The sequence below is a fragment of the Mustela putorius genome, unplaced genomic scaffold (assembly GCF_011764305.1).
Source record: "Mustela putorius furo isolate JIRA1106 unplaced genomic scaffold, ASM1176430v1.1 tig00000743_pilon_pilon_pilon, whole genome shotgun sequence".
Taxonomy (NCBI): domain Eukaryota; kingdom Metazoa; phylum Chordata; class Mammalia; order Carnivora; family Mustelidae; genus Mustela; species Mustela putorius.
In genome coordinates this window covers 3,221,145-3,239,843 of record NW_025421464.1, presented here as the reverse complement: position 1 = coordinate 3,239,843, position 18,699 = coordinate 3,221,145, and the positions used below count along the sequence as shown (strand labels likewise).

Below are 18,699 nucleotides of genomic sequence, written 5' to 3'. Positions count from 1 at the left end.
CTGGGAGTGGAGCCTACTTAGAAAGAAAGGAAGGAAAAAAGAAAGAAAGATTCTTCTTTGCATAGCAGTAAAACTCACAATGCTTTCAGTCTTCAGGAAATACTATGATTTTCTTTTGTATTCAACTCAAAGATTACATTGTTTAATATCTTAGTAACAAACTAGTCTCCTGAACTGTGTGGTTCTACTACGACTTCTAATCAACCACCTTTACTTGCAGTCAGTGGATCGATCTTCACATATTAAAACAGTATCATTTACTATTTTTTAATGCTTCTTGAAACTCTTGCATCAAAAGTGTTCCTAGTATGGACATACAGTATATGCAAATCTCTAAGGCCTTCACAGTGGACACAGTCTACCCTATACTCTAACTCAACCTAGGAACTTATCTCCCAGGGTGCAATTAGTGCTTGTTCACTGAAGGAGTATCATGTAAATTCCATACCCCTTCTCAAATATTCAGACAAGTCCCTAAGGATGCTAGCTAACTGTTCCCCTACCAAAACAGAAACTCAAAGGAAAACCTCCCCAACCCCCCCAAACAAACAAATAAACAAAACCCCAGAAACTCCAAAGTTCACACTGCATCATTTAGCCAATCTGGTAAAATAGAATTCTTTTAAAATGTCTTCCCCCTCCTTAAGAAATCTGACTGCAACATTGAAAGAAAAACTGAATTACCCAACTGATGTAAGTGAAGGTTGAAGAACTTTAAGAAACAAATATATTTTAAATTCCTATTTGAAAACTAGTAGTTTTCAAAAACAACAAAAAAATTTAAACAATGTAACAAAGTAGTATAATTCAGTATCTCACTCCTGTTGACTTTTTCAGAAGTTCTACTCTGCTATACCAGGCTCATTTACATTACAATACTTAAAATGCTTTCCAAATCATTTATAATCATAGCAAGGCTTAACAAAGAAAGCATGTAACATTTATAATAGATACAGATATCTGGGAGGTAGGTACAGTGAGAGGAAGGTTCTAGAAAAGATCCATTTTTAGCTTGAGAGTTAAGAATGCAAACAGTTTATGGGGCACCTGGCTGGCTCAGTAGGTGGACTGTCCAACTTTTGATCTGGGGTTTTGAGTTCAACCACACGTTGTATGTGGAGATTACTTAAAAAATAAGATCTTTTTAAAAATGCAAAGGGTTTCAGAACCAATTACAACAAAATAATAAACATCCAGAAACTTCTGAAACTAACTTGAATGCCTTCTACGTCCCAGACAAATTTTCCCAATAATGACAACAGGCAGGAATTGCACAAAATAAAAACTCAAGAAGTAGCTTGCTTGAAATCAGAAAACCAGTGAAAAATGGCTGTATAACATGCATAACTCCCAAACCCATGCTTCTCCCTTAGGTATCTGGATTTGGAGGCCTGAAGATATGAATACAATGAACAGGAATAGCAAAGAAGCTAAATTATACTCCACAAATAACAAGGACTATAATACAGTAGCTATGTACCCACAAATTTATTTTATGACAAAACTACTACAAACTCACAATTCAAGTCATGTTTGTAATGTTATTTGTTTACTTTGTATATAGGAAGTAAACAGAAGAAGGGGTAAAATGTAATGAAGAAAAAAAGAGCTGACTATATTAAAATTAAAAGATAGTGTTAGTTTTACTGTAATTCACTTTTGGTTTTAATTTACCTGAATACACTGAAATAAAATCTGACAATAAGGAAGAGTATTCTATGAGCCATCTTTTTAACACTGCCTATTTGTAGCATGCATACTAAGGGAGAAAAAAATTTCCCTCAAAATATCATCGACTCTATGCGGAATACCTTACAACAGTATTTGTGAGACTACTTCCCTAGCCACAGAATTCATGTTAAATCTCATTCAAGTTTCTATTCAAAAAAGCATGGCATTCAAATATAAAGGTGGCAACTAAAAAATGATACAGAAATATGAACAAAATGAAGCATCAAATCAACAAAGAGTAGCTAAGGCTAAACTCACATCAAATGTAAAGAAATTCATATGACCATAATCTGAAATAAAAAGCTTTGAAAGGCAGACAACTGCCCACTTTAGCCTCAAAACTAAATTAAAATGTACTTACCTCAAATGCCCAGATTATAACAATCCAGATACTTAATATACCAAATTTATTCAAAATAAATATAAAAAGGCTCCTCTTTTCCTCCTCCTAATCTTCAAAGCCCAATCTGAGACCAGCCTTCCTCCTTCTTTCATTAGCTGGACATGTGTCAGCTCTCTCACATCTGCGATTTCTCACTGACTAGAGCTGCCTGTCCCATTCCAGGGAAACACAGATGGATCCCAGATGGGAAGGTCCTGCCAAACAGACCAGCTCTTCACCTTGCCAGAATCCCCAGATACAGTCAGTCTCTCTGTCTCTCTCTTTTTCTTCCTCCCTACTGCTCCCTCTCCCTCCACTACCCTTCCAACCCTCCCTGTTACTAGGGCTCTTTGCCAGCTGATGTCACTAAGTACACACCTCCCAGTGGCTCCTGGCCAATCTGACATTAACTTGTTAAATACGTGTAATTTGTTTATGGCTGACAATAACAGCAAGGATATTGTGCAAAACCTATCTGTGCAAGTCCCTAGTGAAATAACATGTAGAGACACACATAGATACACAGACTCATATTTTTGGGAACATTCAAATGCTTAACAATTACTATTTAAAGTCCTACATATTGTCTGGTTTCTGCTATTGTTTAATAGCTTCTGCTCTCTGAGCCCATTTTAAATCCTACTTATGACAAATTCCTTAAAATGAATTATTAAAACTCTGCTTTAAACATGCAATTGGATAAAAAATGTAAAGTTGCAAATTAATCTGGGGAATATAAACAGGAATGTATGTAAATGATTCACACAAGCTGCCTCTCAGATCCAGACTTGGTAGCACTGCAAAACTGGCACGTGATTAAAATAAGACAATGCAGGCAACATGGTTCTGATGCTGTAAAGATTATAAATGAAAGATGGGGACACAATGCAAAAATTATAAAACAAGGCAAATATGAATGTGAGAAATAACAATATTTCACATTAAAGAAACTGCTAATGCAAGTTTCAACAATGAAGAGGCAAAACTTAAAAAAAAAACATTTTTAAAAAATATAACAATGAGAACCCAGAGAGAAGGACTGAACTGTTCAAGGTCAGTTTTAATTACTTATGCCTTCAAAAACCTAGCATTTAAGAGCTGCTCAATTTCTAGTGAATGAAAATTCATCAGTGAAAACTGGTACTATACTAGTTACAACAATAGTTGCCATTGGGGTATAAACTGGGTGAAGGGTCCACTGGGGTGTGTGTGTGTGTGTGTGTGTGTGTGTGTGTGTAAGTAAGTAACTTCCTAGGGATCCACACTTTAAAATAAAAAGGTTTGGGGATGGGGGGAACTTGGTTGATTCCTGGTGTCACATTATATGGACACATATCCTGCACTAAAAATCTCCATGAACACAGATAGGAATGAAAGATCCTCCATATACATGATCAAACAGGTGTGGCTATAATTCTCTAATCCTCAATCTCCTATCATACTCTGGGGATCTAGAATCTGTAAACAATTTTTCTGTCATGGCAATTTTTGGTAAACAGAAGAAAAAGTGTTTCTGTCAAGAACAACTTATTGGCTAGGTTTTGGGTCTTGGGTCTTTAGTTCATCCCAGTGGTCGTGGGAGTAACAGTAACAGCAGTGGGCTGAATGGTTACCAATAGTGCTAAGTGTCAGAAACTGTTCTGTCAGACTCTTCACAAAGACTCTGTATTACAGGGCCTTTAAGGTAGTAAGTATCATTATCTTAAAATGTCAGCTAAAGAGGGACGCCTGAGTGGCTCAGTTGGTTAAGCAGCTGCCTTTGGCTCGGGTCATGATCCCAGCGTTCCTGGGATTGAGTCCCACATCAGGCTCTTTGCTCCGCAGGGAGCCTGCTTCTCCCTCTGACTCTGCCTTCCACTCTGTCTGCCTATGCTCGCTCTCGCTCACTCTCTCTCTCTGACAAATAAATAAAATCTTTAAAAAAAAAAAAAATGTCATCTAAAGAAACTTTAACAAAGAGTTAAATAACTTAGTTAACCCCCCAAACTAGGAAGTGTTAGCCAGGTAGTCTGGATCCAAAGCCAGAGCAATATACTCTATTGTCTAGTAGGAAAATGAATCAAAGGATGGTACTGGCTATCCTGGATCACTGGTTCTGGGAGAAACCAGCCATCAGGTCATAAAGACACTTATGCAGCCCCAAGAAGAGGTCTGTATGATAAGTAACTGAAATCTCTTGCCAATGCCAGCATCAACTTGCTCATGTACCTAGCCACTACCACCCAGCTAAATTGCCTCAGAATTCTGACCCACAGTAACTGCATGAGAGCAAGCATTTATTGTTGTTTTAAAAAAGCGGTGTGTGTGTGGGGGGGGGGCGCCTCAGATGGTTGGGCATCTGCCTTCAGCTTGGGTCATTATCTCCAGGTCCTGGGATCGAGCCCCACGTTAGTCTCCTGGCTCAGTGGAGAGTCTGCTTCTCCCTCTGCCTCTCCCCCTGCTTGTGCTTTCTCTCTCACAAAGAAGAAATAAAATCTTAAAAAAATTAAAAATTTAAAATGGCTCTTTCGGGGCGCCTGGGTGGCTCAGTGGGTTAAAGCCTCTGCTTTCGGCTCAGGTCATGATCCCAGGGTCCTGGGATCGAGCCCCACATCGGGCTCTCTGCTCAGCAGGGAGCCTGCTTCCACTTCTCTCTCTGCCTGCCTCTCTGCCTACTTGTGATCTCTGTCTGTCAAATAAATAAATAAAATAAATAAATAAATAAATAAAATGGCTCTTTCACTTTTGCTTCTGTTTCCCAGATTATGGATCTTAAATACCATTTTCCTCTACAAGGAAGCTGGGCTCTTGAGAAAAATAGTTGACTCCAGGTATGACGGGCAGAAAATGCATGAAATTTGTCATGTCAGAAAGCAATTAAGCTATGAAAGACTTCTGGAGTTGTGTCCATGGGACTCAGGAGCCAACCTGAAAAGGCTCCCACTAAAGTGGGATAATCTGAGCATCAAAAAACAAAAACAAAAACAAAAACCCAGTATTTGCAATGGATTAGAACACAGCAAAATGGGGGTGCCTAGAGGTACACATGGTTAAGCATCCAGCTCTCAGTTTTAGCTCAGGTTGTAACCTCAGGGCTGTGAAATCAATCCCTGAGTCAGGCTCTACACTCAGCATGGAGTTGCTTGAGATTCCCTCTCCTGCTTCCTTAGCACCCCCCCACTCATGCTCTCTCTAAAATAAATCAATCTTTAAAAAAAAAAAAAAAAGCAAAATGTTTGAATTCATGAATTCATAATGGTTCTTATAAAATATGAATTGATCGGGGCACCTGGGTGGCTCAGTGGGTTAAAGCCTCTGCCTTCGGCCCAGGTCATGATCCCGGAGTCCTGGGACCAAGCCCCGCGTGGGGCTCTCTGCTCAGCAGGGAGCCTGCTTCCCTTCCTCGCTCTCTCTGCCTGCCTCTCTGCCTACTTGTGATCTGTCAAATAAATAAAATCTTTAAAAAAAAAATGAATTGATCACTTTTTGGAGGATACTACAGAATCAATTCATTATTCTGAAACTAGTGAACTGAGTATTTTACTTATCTTTCTATATGAACTATACCTCTAAGTAAATCTAGAGTTGGTAAAAACCGACCCCCTACTGAAAAAATTTAAAAAACTAAAATGAAAAAATCATGTATTTGCAAAATCATTAAAAACATTAATCTAGGTCAAGATCAATTGCCACAAATATGAGATGGGAATACATGGACGTTAATGTGCCTAATGGAAGTATAAAACTGGTGAAGCATTCTTTACAAAACAGGTGATTCTGATTCAGCCTCTAGATCACAGAAGCAGTTTACAGAACATTGAGGGGAAACAGGAACATGCTAATGACAGCATGGGAATGCAATCAGGAAAACTCCAGAATGAGAGAAAATCTATACTGCAAACAACCCAGATTTGTAGAAAAAAAAAAACGAGAGAGTGGGGGAAGGAAGTAGAATAGAAGCTACACATTAGAAGAGAAAGAAAAGACTTACACACAAATGGACCATTATTTGGATTCTGATTTGAACCAACTGTAAAAAATAACCTGGGATAACTGGGAAACATTTAAAACTCATTACATATTTAATTATACTAAGGAATCATTTATTAAAACTTTTCTTAGCTACATTAATAGATTTGTGATTGTTTTTAAGAAAAGTCCTTATCTTTAAGAGTTACATTCAGAAATGTTTACTGATTAAGTTTATATGCCATCTAGGATTTCCTTCAAGAAAAGCTGAGTTGGTGATTATTATAGCTGGGTGCTTAAGTCCATATTTAGAGCTGTTTGATATCAACACAATATAAAGTTTAAAAAGACTGGATTTCTTTAAGCAGTATGCCAAATTATGGGTGAGGTTGGCAGATGGACAGGGACAATTTTTTTAAAGTAACTCCGATAAAAAGAATTAAGTCTGACATGAGGTTTAATCTGGTACCAACATATTCATTTACCTCACTAACCACATATCCTGAGTTGATACACTGACAACTTTTTCTTCTGATACACTGACAACTTTTTTATACATTGTCAACTGTTAAAAATAAAAGATGAGAAAAAAAAAAAAAAAAGATGAGAAGCCAACGGTGCAATATATCCGGAATAGTGAATCCAACTACTAAATTGGTTGCTATACAACATAATTTGTAAAGTAGTTTTGTATTATTTTGATGTCCTCCTATTGGGAAACTGTGATATATCTAGAATGTTGGATTTGCACTAGAGGTTATCAATATGAACTCGTGATTTTTATGTTATATTTACATTTGAACATTAAAAATACACATAGAAACACAAGCACATTCATATACTTCCTAGTTGTTTGCTGAGTGGGTCTAGAAGCAATTGCACCTTGGGAAGCCTGGGTGGCTCAGTCAGTTAAGCATTTGCCTTTGATCAGGTCATGATCCTGGGGTCCCGGGACACAGCCCCATGTCGGGCTCCCTACCCAGCAGAGAGCCTGCTTCTCCCTCTCTCCTCTCTCTGCCCCCCACCCCACTTATTTACAAATAAGTAAGAAAAATCTTTAAAAAAAAAAAAAAAGGCAGCAGCACCAGCAATGACACCTTTTAACAGAACAAAACAAAACAAAAAAGCCCAGCAGCAGTAATGACACCTTTTAAAAATAAACACATCTTACACCCAGATCTTCATTTCTAAACTACATTTTCTACTAAACCCTGGCTCCTTAGAGAAATGGCTGATACCAGGTGGGGCAGAGAGAGTGCAAGTTAAGTATGCGGTATTTTGTACAAGAAAGTAAAGGACTACTCAGAAGTTGGGGGGTATGTCAAAAGGGCAGTGAAGCCAGTTAGGAGGAGCTGCCATGGCCAACTATGGGACAATTTGAGCATCACAAAAATGACAGTACTGGATTGAAGCACGACATGTAAAATAAAAAGTGAATTTTTATTTTTTTATTTTTTATTTTTTTTTTAAAGATTTTATTTATTTGACAGAGACAGATCACAATTAGGCAGAGAGGCAGGCAGAGAGAGAGAGGAGGAAGCAGGCTCCCTGCTGAGCAGAGAGCCTGACGCGGGACTCGATCCCAGGACCCTGAGATCATGACCCCAGCCGAAGGCAGCGGCCCAACCCACTGAGCCACCCAGGCGCCCAAAAGTGAATTTTTAAAAAATTAATCACTCAGGGCATCTACCTGGCTTAAGTCAGTAGAAAATGAAACCTTTTTTATTTTTTCAGTATTCCAAGACTGTTTATGTGAGCATGAACTCCTGATCTCAGAGTCTTGAGTTCAACCCTCACATGGGCAAGGATCCTACTTAAAAATAATATTAATAGGGGCGCCTGGGTGGCTCTGTGGGTTAAAGCCTCTGCCTTCGGCTCAGGTCATGGTCCCGAGGTCCTGGGATCGAGCCCCACATTGGGCTCTCTGCTCAGCGGGAAGTCTGCTTCCCTTCCTCTCTCTGACTGCCTTTCAGCCTACTTATGATCTCTGTCTGTCAAATAAAATAGGAATAATAATAATGATAATAATCATCAAGGAAGGAAGGAAAGCTTATTTCTTCTTAGACGATGCCAACTTGCAAATACAATAGGAATACTGAAGTAGAAAACCACCACTCACTGACTAATTTAGGGGCAGCTGGGTGGCTCAGTGGGTTAAAGCCTCTGCCTTCAGCTCTGGTCAGGATCCCAGGGTCCTGGGATCGAGCCCGGCATCGGGCTCGCTGCTTGGCGGGGAGCCTACTTCCCCACCCACTGCCTGCCTCTCTGCCTACTTGTGATCTCTGTATGTAAAATAAATAAATAAACTCTTTAAAAAAATTATTTAAAAACAGGATTATCTACATTGTCTCAAAATATACAAATTACTTACTTATTGATCACAGAAAGGAAAAAAATTACTTTGCAGTAGAGTAACCTGGCAGACCACCCTTAAATAAGAACAAGGCTAATATTTAACATCATGAATCACCAATATTGGGACAAACTGACATCATGTGCCTCCCTAAATAAAGCATTAAGAATACAGTATTATTGGGGCGCCTGGGTGGCTCAGTTGGTTAAGCAGCTGCCTTCGGCTCAGGTCATGATCCCGGCGTCCTGGGATCGAGTCCCGCATCGGCCTTCTTGCTCAGCAGGGAGCCTGCTTCTCCCTCTGCCTCTGCCTGCAACTCTGTCTGCCTGTACTCGCTCTCTTTCCCTCTCTCTCTCTGATAAATAAAAAATCTTTAAAAAAAAAAAAAAAAAAAAAAAAGAATACAGTATTATTGGGGCGCCTGGGTGGCTCAGTGGGTTAATGCCTCTCCTTCGGCTCGGGTCATGATCCCGGGGTCCTGGGATCAAGCCCCACGTCAGGATCTCTGCTCCGCGGGGAGCCTGCTTCCTCCCCAGTCTCTCTCTGCCTGCCTCTCTGCCTACTTGTTGTGATTTCTCTCTCTCTCTCAGTCAAATAAATAAAATCTTAAAAAAAAAAAAAAAGAAAAAGAATACAGTATTACTTAAATAGCAGTTGTGCCCAAAGTCCATAATACAAATCTAATCACAAGGAAACATCAGACAACTGAGGGAAATTCCGTACATTCTGTACTCTGAAACTGCCAAGGTCAAGTAAGACTGAAAAGATAGGGAGCGGGGAGAGGAGGATATAAAAAAAAAAGAAAGAAAGAAAGGAACTGTTTCAGAGTAAGAATTAAACAGAGATGACAAATGCTGTGCAGTCCTAGATTAGACTGGATTGTACTAGGGTACACAGGCTATAAAAGACATTACTGGGATGACTAACTGATGGAATGTGAATACAGTTGTGATTAGGCAATAGTATTGTTATCAATATTAAATTTCATGATTTTGATAATGTGGCTAAATAGAGGATGCATTTATTTTTAGGAAACGTACATTTAAGTATTTAGGGGCAAAAAGGGGCACACTTCCACTTATTCTCAGAGTGACTACTCGGAAAAAATTATATATACATAACGCACAGTGATAAAGCAAATGCGTAAAGTGTTAACAGTGAACAAGGGTTCCTTTATGATTTATTTGTGTAAACAACTGGTGAATAAGAGTTCCTTTCAAGATTCTTGCAATTTTAAGTTTTCAATTACATAAAATAAATACTTATCAAAAAGGAAAAAAGTCCCCAGGGCACCTGGGGGGGGGTCAAGTAGCTTAAGTGTCTGCCTTCTACTTGGGTCGTAAACTCAGCATCCTGGGATTGAGTCCCACATCAGGCTCCCTGCATAGGGGGGTACTCTGCCTCTTCCTCTACCCCTCCTCCCTGCTTGTGCTCTCTCTCTCTCTCTCTCTCTCAAATAAATAATAAAATCTTTTTTCTAAAAAGGGAGGGAAGTCCCCATTCACAACAAAATACTTTGAAAACTTCCCTGATGAGTATCAAGAGAACATGTGCAGTATGTAGTTCATGCAGTTCTAACAAAGATGCTTATAACCATCTCTCCTTTGGTTTCTTTGAAAATCACTACTGCGAAGTGCCTAGGTGGCTCAGTTGTTGAGCGTCTGCCTTCTGCTCAGATCATTATCCCAGGGTCCTGGGGTCGAGAACCACACTGGGCTCCCCGCTCAGCAGGAAGCCAAGTTCTCCCTCTCCTACTCCCCCTGCTTATGTTCCCTCTCTCTCTCTGTCAAATAAATAAATAAAATCTTTAAAAAAAGAAGATCACTTCTTAAAAAAAAAAAAAAATTACCTAAAAAAAGATCACTACTGCCACGATGATTATAGACACGGAGTCATTTTACATGGTTATTTGTAGTCATGTAGTGTTCATTTTATACCTATTAATATGCCACTGCTAAAAAACAAAGCATAAGAAATTTAAATATAGAATGCAAATTAAATTTTAATAAATATTAATTAACAAAAACAATTTTACAAATACACTTTATATCCAGACCTGAGTTGGGAGTCATCGAATCAAATCTCTATCTAGCACATAAAGATGATTCTAGATCTTCAGTGATGTCAAAAGAAAAAGAAAAATAGGGCACCTGGGTGGCTCAGTCTGTTAAGCCTCTCCCTTTTGCTCAGGTCATGATCCCAGGGTTCTGGGACTGAGTCTCACATCACGCTCCCTGCTCAGAAGGAAGTGGCTTCTCCCTCTCCCTGGGCTCCTCCCCTCTGCTCGTGCTCTCTCTTTCTGTCTCAAATAAATAAAATCTTTTTGAAAAAAGAAAAAGAACTCAAAAAAGAAGAAGAAGAAACACTGATGCTTATAGTCAATTTGCTTTTCACTGGGGATAGTTTTTTTTTTTTTTAAAGATTTTATTTATTTATTACATGGAAAGAGAGAGATCACAAGTAGGCAGAGAGGCGGGGGGGGGGGGGGCAGGCTGATGAGAGCCTGATGCAGGGCTTGAGCTGAGAGCCTGATGCAGGGCTTGATCCCAGGACCCCGGGATCATGATCTGAGCCAAAAGCAGAGGCTTGACCCCCTGAGCCACCCAGGCACGCCTGTGGATAGTCTTTACAAGCATACCTGGAATCCTTCTTAATTTGTCATTTAAAAACAAAACAATATTGGGGCACGGAGGTGGCTCATCTCGACTATCTCCTGGTTTCAGGTCAGGTCATGATCTCATGGATCGTGGGCCCAACACCTTCATGGGACTCTGTACCAGCCAATGGGGAGTTTGCTTGAGAAAGTCTCTCCCTCTGTCCCTCTCCCCACTTTCTCATGCAAGCTCTTTCCTCTTTTTTTTTTTTTTTTAAAGAATTTATTTATTTATTTGTGTATCAGAGAGTGAGTATGTGCACAAGCAGGGGGAGCGGCAGGCAAAGGGAGAAGCAGACTCACTGTGGAGCCAGGAGCCCGATGCAGGACTCAATCCCAGAACCCTGGGATCATGAACTGAGCCAAAGACAGATGCTTAACCAACTGAGGCACACAGGCACCCTAAAATAAATATTAATATATATATGTATCACATACACATATATATTATTTCAATTATCAGATTACAAAAAGCTTGGTTTTTTGAAAACATAAACACTATAAAATTTAATCTATACTTTACCCAAAAACCAAAGCAATCTTTTTATTTTTATAAAGAATCATGTTTTGGGAACCTGGCTGGCTCAGTCAGTGAAGCACCCAACTCTTGATTTTGGGGGTTATGAGTTCAAGCCCCACACTGGTGTAGGTATTACTTAAAAATAAGATCCTTCTGGGGACCCAAAAAAAAAAAAAAAAGAATCATGTTTTAATAGAAATGTAAAATTAACAAAAGTGTAAGTGTAGCAGGTTAAATTAGGGAAAGTAAAAAATTTAATATTATTAAATAAGAAAATAATTATAAAAATCTTAAAGACTGTATTTTAAATGAAAAATCACTTTCACTGGATAAAAATCACTTTTTAAAAAATCACCTTTTGGGGCGCCTGTGTGGACTAGTCGGTTAAATATCTGCCTTTGACTGGGGTCATGATCTCAGGGTCTTGGGATCCTGCCCTACATCAGGCTCCCTGTTCAGTAGGGAGTCTGCCTCTCCCTCTCCACCTGCCCTACCCCTCACTTGCACATTCTCTCGCTCCCTCTCAAACAAATAAATAAAATCTTTATAAATAAAATTTTTTAAGGTTTTATTTATTTGTTTGACAGAGAGACATCACAAGTAGGCAGAGAGGCAGGCAGAGAGAGAGAGAGGAGGAAGCAGGCTCCCTGCTGAGCAGAGAGCTGGATGCAGGACTCGATCCCAGAACCCTGAGATCATGACCCGAGCCGAAGGCAGCGGCTTAACCCACTGAGCCACCCAGGCGCCCTTTAAATAAATTTTTAAAAATCACCTCTTGGGGCACCTCAGTGGCTCAGGTGGTTAAGTGTCCGACTTTGTTTTTTGTTTTTGTTTTTAAAATGTTATTTATTTATTTGTGGGGGGTAGTACAGGCATGAGAGAGGGAGCACAGGCTGGGAGAGGCAGCAGATAGAGAAGGAGAAGCAGATTTCCCTGCTGAGCAGGGAGCCCCATGCAGTGCTCAGTCCAAGGATGCTGGGACTATGACCGGAGATGAAGACAGTCATTTAACTGATGAGCAACCTAGGTGCCCCATGGGTCTGACTCTTGATTATAACTCAGGTCACAATATCTCAGGTCACAGTATCTCTGCTTAAGATTCTCTCTCTCCCTCTGTCCCTCTCCCCACTTTAAAATCTACAATACAAAAATTAAATCATCTTGGGACACCTGGTTAAGCATCTGCTTTTGGATCAGGTCACGATCTCAGGGTCCTGGAAATCAAGCCCCCTGTCAGGCTCTCAGCTCAGCATGAAGCCTACTTCTCCCCCTCTCTCTGCCTGCCGCCCCTCTCCTTGTGCTCCCCCTGCTTGTGTGCTCTGTCAAATAAATAAAATCTTTAAAAGAAAAAATATGAAATCATCTTTAAAAAGCCCTTTGAGAGAGTTGCAAGACTGCATAATGAGAGTTTTCAAGTCTAACAAAATGATTACTTACAACATTTAGAGATGATTATTTACAACAGAGATCAGCAAAATATAGCCCGCTCACGGTTTTGGTAAATTAAGCTTAACTGGAATAAAACTATGCCCATCGCGGGCGCCTAAGAGGCTCAGATGGTTAAGCATCTGACTTCAGCTCAGGTTATGATCCCGGGGTCCTGGGATCAAGTCTTGCATCGGGCTATCTGCTCCTTGGGGAGCCTGCTTCTCCCTATGCCTCTGCCTCTCTCTAAATAAATAAAATCTCTTGGGGAGGGGCGCCTGGGTGGCTCAGTGGGTTAAAGCCTCTGCTTTTGCTTTTGGCTCAGGTCATATTCTCAGGGTCCTGGGACTGAGCCCCATATCGGACTCTCTGCTCAGCAGGAAACCTGCTTCCCCCACAACCACCCCCGCCTGCCTCTCTGCCTACTTGTGATCTCTGTCAAATAAACAAATAAAATCTATAAATAAATAAATAAATAAAATCTCTTGGGGCAGGGGGAAGACTATGCCCATTACTTTACACTGTCTTTCTGTAGCTGTTTTCCCATGACAAGAGCAGTTGGGACAGATATTATGTAGCCCACAAAACCAAAAATGTTAACTATCTGGCCTTTACAAAAACCTGTGTTGAACTTTAATTTATACCAACAGGGTAACTTTGGACCAACTCCAACATTTATTAGGGCATTATGTTAGGCACTGAAGACAGCACAATGAATAAAAATATAGTCCTTGCCCACAGGCAGCCTGCAGTCTGTTAGAAAAGACTCTAATTATCATACAAGTAAGTGTGTAATAAACAGTAAAGGCTAGAAAAGAAAAAAAAAAAAACCCTCAAGAAAATAATTAAGAGAACTATGGCCTCACATTAGGGGACAGAGGGAGGGTTAATGAGGGTGTATTATATAGGAGTATATTTTGATGAAGTCAAACTCAGAGGAGTAATAAGCCAGGCCTTTAAAAAAAAAAAAAAAAAAAAGGAGAATATTTCAGTCAGAGAGAACAGAAGAGATGGGAAGCTGCATGGCTAGACTAAGGAACTGGAAGGAGGTCACCATGACTAGGTAGCATTAAACCTGTAGAAAGAAAATGGAGGAGAATGAAAAATAAGGAGACAGACCACACAGAACACCACTGAGCGTGAGTAGGCAGACAAGATATACCAATCTGTCTCAGTTTCTATACGTCGGATAATCTTGCAAACTCCTACGAAGTCAAAGGCTATCTTACTCATCTTTCAGTTCCACAGGCTTTTACAATGAATGCTTAAAGTTTGAAATATACAACTGATCAGAAAATGGAGTGTCTTCCTTTTTAGATCATCTACAGCAAACAGTTTAAGAGACACTGATTTTCTCTCATCATTCAATGGAAAGAGCCTGGGTAACTGTTCAGATTCAGCTATAAATGAGTTATCTAAATCATTAGCCCACTGATCTGTCAAATTAGAGGACAGGACTAGGTATTACAAGAAGTCCCCTACAGCTTTCTTTCTTGCTTAAGCTTCTTTGTTTCTTTGTCTTATTTTAAACTGACCATGTGCTATAGTAAGATTATCATTAAATTAAGTAATCCAAAATAAAAAAGAGGTTTGAGGCTCTCCAGAAGTGAGATATTCTAATTTTCCAATTTACATGACAACATATATTGTTTTATTAGCTATCAAGTACTTCATAAATTGCTGAGTAAATTTTGCTTTACATACTTAATATTACAAAGCCTGGAGGAATTTTATGTCAACTTAAAAACAAAGTTAACTTTTTTTAAACTTTTTTTTAAGTCAACTTAAAAAAAAAAAACAGAAAAGCAATCAAATTCACAAGTGATCTTGAAAACAAAACTAAGAAACAATTCTCTCGATGTTTGAGTCATCAACCCTTATGGGACACAAGTCAGACAGCAGCAGCTGTGGATCATCATTTAAAATCAAGAATTCAATTTAATTGTGATAGCAGATTTTTAAAAGTTGATGAATCAGAAGCACAGAAAATAAATGAAGCAGAAACTTTCATTTGCTGGAATAAATCAACATATAATCCTATATTCTAAGGCATAAGGAACTGTATCGTTACTCTTCCCGAACCAGACTACCAACCAATTTCCTTCACTATGAGTACTTCTATCAAATAAGCTCTTCTCTGTACACCTGGAAAATTATTCATCTTTAAAGACTTATCTCAAGGGTTTTCCTTTTGGGAGAAACCATTTCCACAGCAAGCAGGGAGAGGTCATAGTGGGCCCACCTAATACTATCCTTGAGGCCTGACAGTATATAATACCACACTGGAACTTAACATTTTCAGTTATTTGTTGACCTATTCCTCCATTAATATTCTGAGGGCAGGGGTACGTCTTGATCAACATATTTAATGTTTATTTCTTAAATAAACTAAAATATCCTATTTGTTTGAAACAAATTCAGTAAGAACAAAACACAGATATTAGCTTTAGAAAGAACTGAATCTCAGGGCACCTGGGTGACTCAGCCGGTTAAGCGTCAGACTTTTTTTAAGTTGACAGAGAGAGAGAGATCACAAAACGTAGGCAGAGAGGCAGGCGGGGGTGGGGGGGTAGCAGGCTCCCCGTTGAGCAGAGAGCTCGACATGGAGCTTGATCCCAGGACCCTGAGATCATGACCTGAACCAAAGGCAGAGGTTTAACCCACTGAGCCACCCAGGCACCCCAAGCATCAGACTCTTGGATTTCAGCTCAGGTCATGATCTCAGTAGGGATCGGCACTATGCGTGGCTGTGGTCTAGGGCTCCTTGCTCAGTGGGGAGTCTCCTTCTCCCTCCACCCCAACCCCGCTTGTGTGCTCACTTGCTCTATCTCCCTCAAAAAATAAAATCTTTAAAACAAAAAGAGAAAGAACCGAATCTAGCTCCTTCATTAATTAAGATAGGACAGGGAAGGATAAGGTCTGAAAAAGCTGAATAAAATTTCTATTAGTTATAATGTAGTCAAATCAAATCATGTTCTCTTCAAGAATTTTTGTAAGACCGGGACACCTGGGTGGCTCAGCTCGTTAAGCGGCTGCCTTCGGCCTGGGTCATGGTCCCAGGGTCCTGGGATTGCATCCCATATCCAGCTCCTGGCTCAGCAGAGAGCTTACTTCTCCCTCCCACTTTGCCTGCTGCTCTCCCTTTCTGTTTAATGAATAAATAAAACCTTTTAAAATTTTCTTTAAAAAAAAAAAAAGAATTTTTATAAGACCTGCTATTTTTGAAACAGCAGAAACTTTTAATAATTTCAAGACTACTTTGCTAACAATAATTAAAAACTACTAGCCCAGAGCTGGTTTTCCCAAACATTGTGACCATTTTTGCTATTCCTGCTCTGTCCCAAGTAAGACACCATTCACCCTAGGAGTATATTACCTATTTGCAAGGACTATATAAAGCACTGAACTTGTCAAGTTATTAGCAGCTACAGCTCTTACTAGATTTCAGAAAGCTTTATGTGAAGAACAAAAGTGGATGTTCAAGTTCTTCTAAGATTTTAAGTCAGATACTTTCTTTTTTTTTAAGATTTTTATTTATTTATTTGACAGAGATCACAAGTAGGTAGAGAGGCAGGCAGAGAGAGAAGGGGGAAGCAGGCTCCCTACTGAGCAGAGAGCCCAATGCGGGGCTCGATCCCAGGACTCTGGGATCATGACCCGAGCCGAAGGCTGAGGCTTTAACCCACTGAGCCACCCAGGGGCCCCTAAGTCAGATACTTCTTGAACTCTATTTTATAAACTTAAAACCAATGACAAGATTTCCTTTTTGATAGCTAAGTAGTATTCCTGTGTGTGTGTGTGAGTGAGAGAGAGAGAGAGAGAGAGAGAGTCTGTGTGTGTGTGTGTGTGTGTGTGTGTGTGTGAACACACCGTATCTTCTTTATCCATTCATCTGTCAATGGACATCTGGGCTCTTTCCATAGTTTGGCTATTACAGAAATTGCTGCTATAAACATTGGGGTGTAAGTGTCCCTTCAGATCACTACATTTATATCTTTGGGGTACATACCCAGTATTGTAATTGCTGGGTCATGGTGTAGCTCTATTTTCAACTTTTTGATGAACCTCCACACTGCTTTCCAGAATGGCTATACCAACTTGCATTCCCATAGCCAAGCTGATTTAAATGGTAATTTCTCCTGATATTTTGCGATTATGCTTTTACCAGGAATTCGTCTGTTTAGAAAGATTATAAAAACACATTCCTACATATGTTCTTCTATGTTCTCATGATTTGATTCTTCTAATTGATTAAGTCAAAACAGAATTTGATGTATCAAGTTTGCGATTAAAATACCTGAAGTACCTTATTAAGAGTAGTTTACCTACTGCTGAAGCCTGTTACCCAGAAGAAACTGAAGTCTAAACACCATGACTCACCAAACTGCCAGTTCTCAAGGTATAGCAAATCTACAGGTAAAGATTAAAACACACAACAGGCCTAGCACTTATACAACAGATAGAATAATCCAGAGATACTATCTTCCTTATAAATTTCCCACTTTATATATTGGGATTATTTCCTCTTTTTACTCTTCAGTAAAGTGTTTCTGGTTTTATAACAAACGTTAGTAGGAAAATATTCACTCCAGAGTTTCTGCAACTAGCTTTGTCGGAGTTCCTTCATTCAAATAGTGGGAGTGTCTACATGGAGTGCTTTATGCACCTAAATTAACATTCTGCCAAGCAGACTACTTCCTGTAGGAAAAATGAGACATGAGAAAATTTAAACCATTCAGTATTTTAAGCACACAGTCAACATCTCTGTTGGAGAAACCAAATATTAAGGTTAAAACTTTTCTACTTTTATAAAATAACTTCAGAACCTACAGATAAATATAATTCATAAATCCTGCTGGAAAATCCCTATAAATTCTTTAGTTCACTGTAATTATTCCTCTGCATTTTCTTTTTCTTTTTTTTTTTTTTTTAGAGGAGGCTGGACGGGCAGAGGGAGAGAGAATCTTAAACAGGTTCCACACCAGTGTGAAGCCCCTACAAGGGGTTTCTCTCACAACCCTGAGGGCATGACTTGAGCTGGAATCACAAGTCAGAGCTTAACCAACTGAGCCACACAGGAGCCCTTACTCTACATTTTCATAGAAAATTTCACTTTTACCACATTCCCCAAAAATTATCTTAATAAATGAGGCCTGATATTTCAAACTTTCAACAAATTCTCTGAAACAGAGAGGGAATATTAATTTATTTTCCTTTGCTATTACAAGCAGTAAAATTTAGCTGCAAAGAACATATATCCAAACAAGTCTTGGTAAGCTAAAGTAATTTTCTGGAGTAAAAAAACTCAAAATCACATCAAGAGAAAATTTCTTTTCCTTTAGTTTTTAAAGCATGACCACTAAGGCCAAATTTTATAACCTGCACTAATTATTCTCATTTTTTAAATATAAAAATCATTACAGAAATGTCTGTTCTGTTGGGGCGCCGGGGTAGCTCAGTGGGTTAAGCCTCTGCTTCCAGCTCAGGTCATGATCTCAGGGTCCTGGGATTGAGCCTCGCGTTGGGCTCTCTACTCAGCAGTGAGCCTGCTTCCCCCCTTGCTCTCTGCCTGCCTCTCTGCCTGCTTGTGATCTCTGTCAAATAAATAAATAAAATCTTTTTTTTTTTTTAAAGATTTTATTCATTCATTTGACAGACAGAGACCACAAGCAGGCAGAGAGAGAGAG

General features: G+C 39.4%; 1 protein-coding gene across 5 annotated transcripts in view; it reads right to left on the bottom strand.

The window, feature by feature from the left end:
* Positions 1–18,699, bottom strand: part of CBFA2T2 (CBFA2/RUNX1 partner transcriptional co-repressor 2) — a 166,590-nt gene that overhangs the window by 95,080 nt on the left and 52,811 nt on the right. Inside the window, exon 1 of one of the 5 annotated variants that reach the window (XM_013053401.2) lies at positions 2,093–3,078. The exons of the other annotated variants lie outside the window; for them this stretch is intronic. The gene's annotated coding sequence lies outside the window, so the exon portion shown is untranslated. Of the gene's footprint in view, positions 1–2,092; positions 3,079–18,699 lie in introns of those variants that run through there. 5 annotated transcript variants of the gene reach the window in all.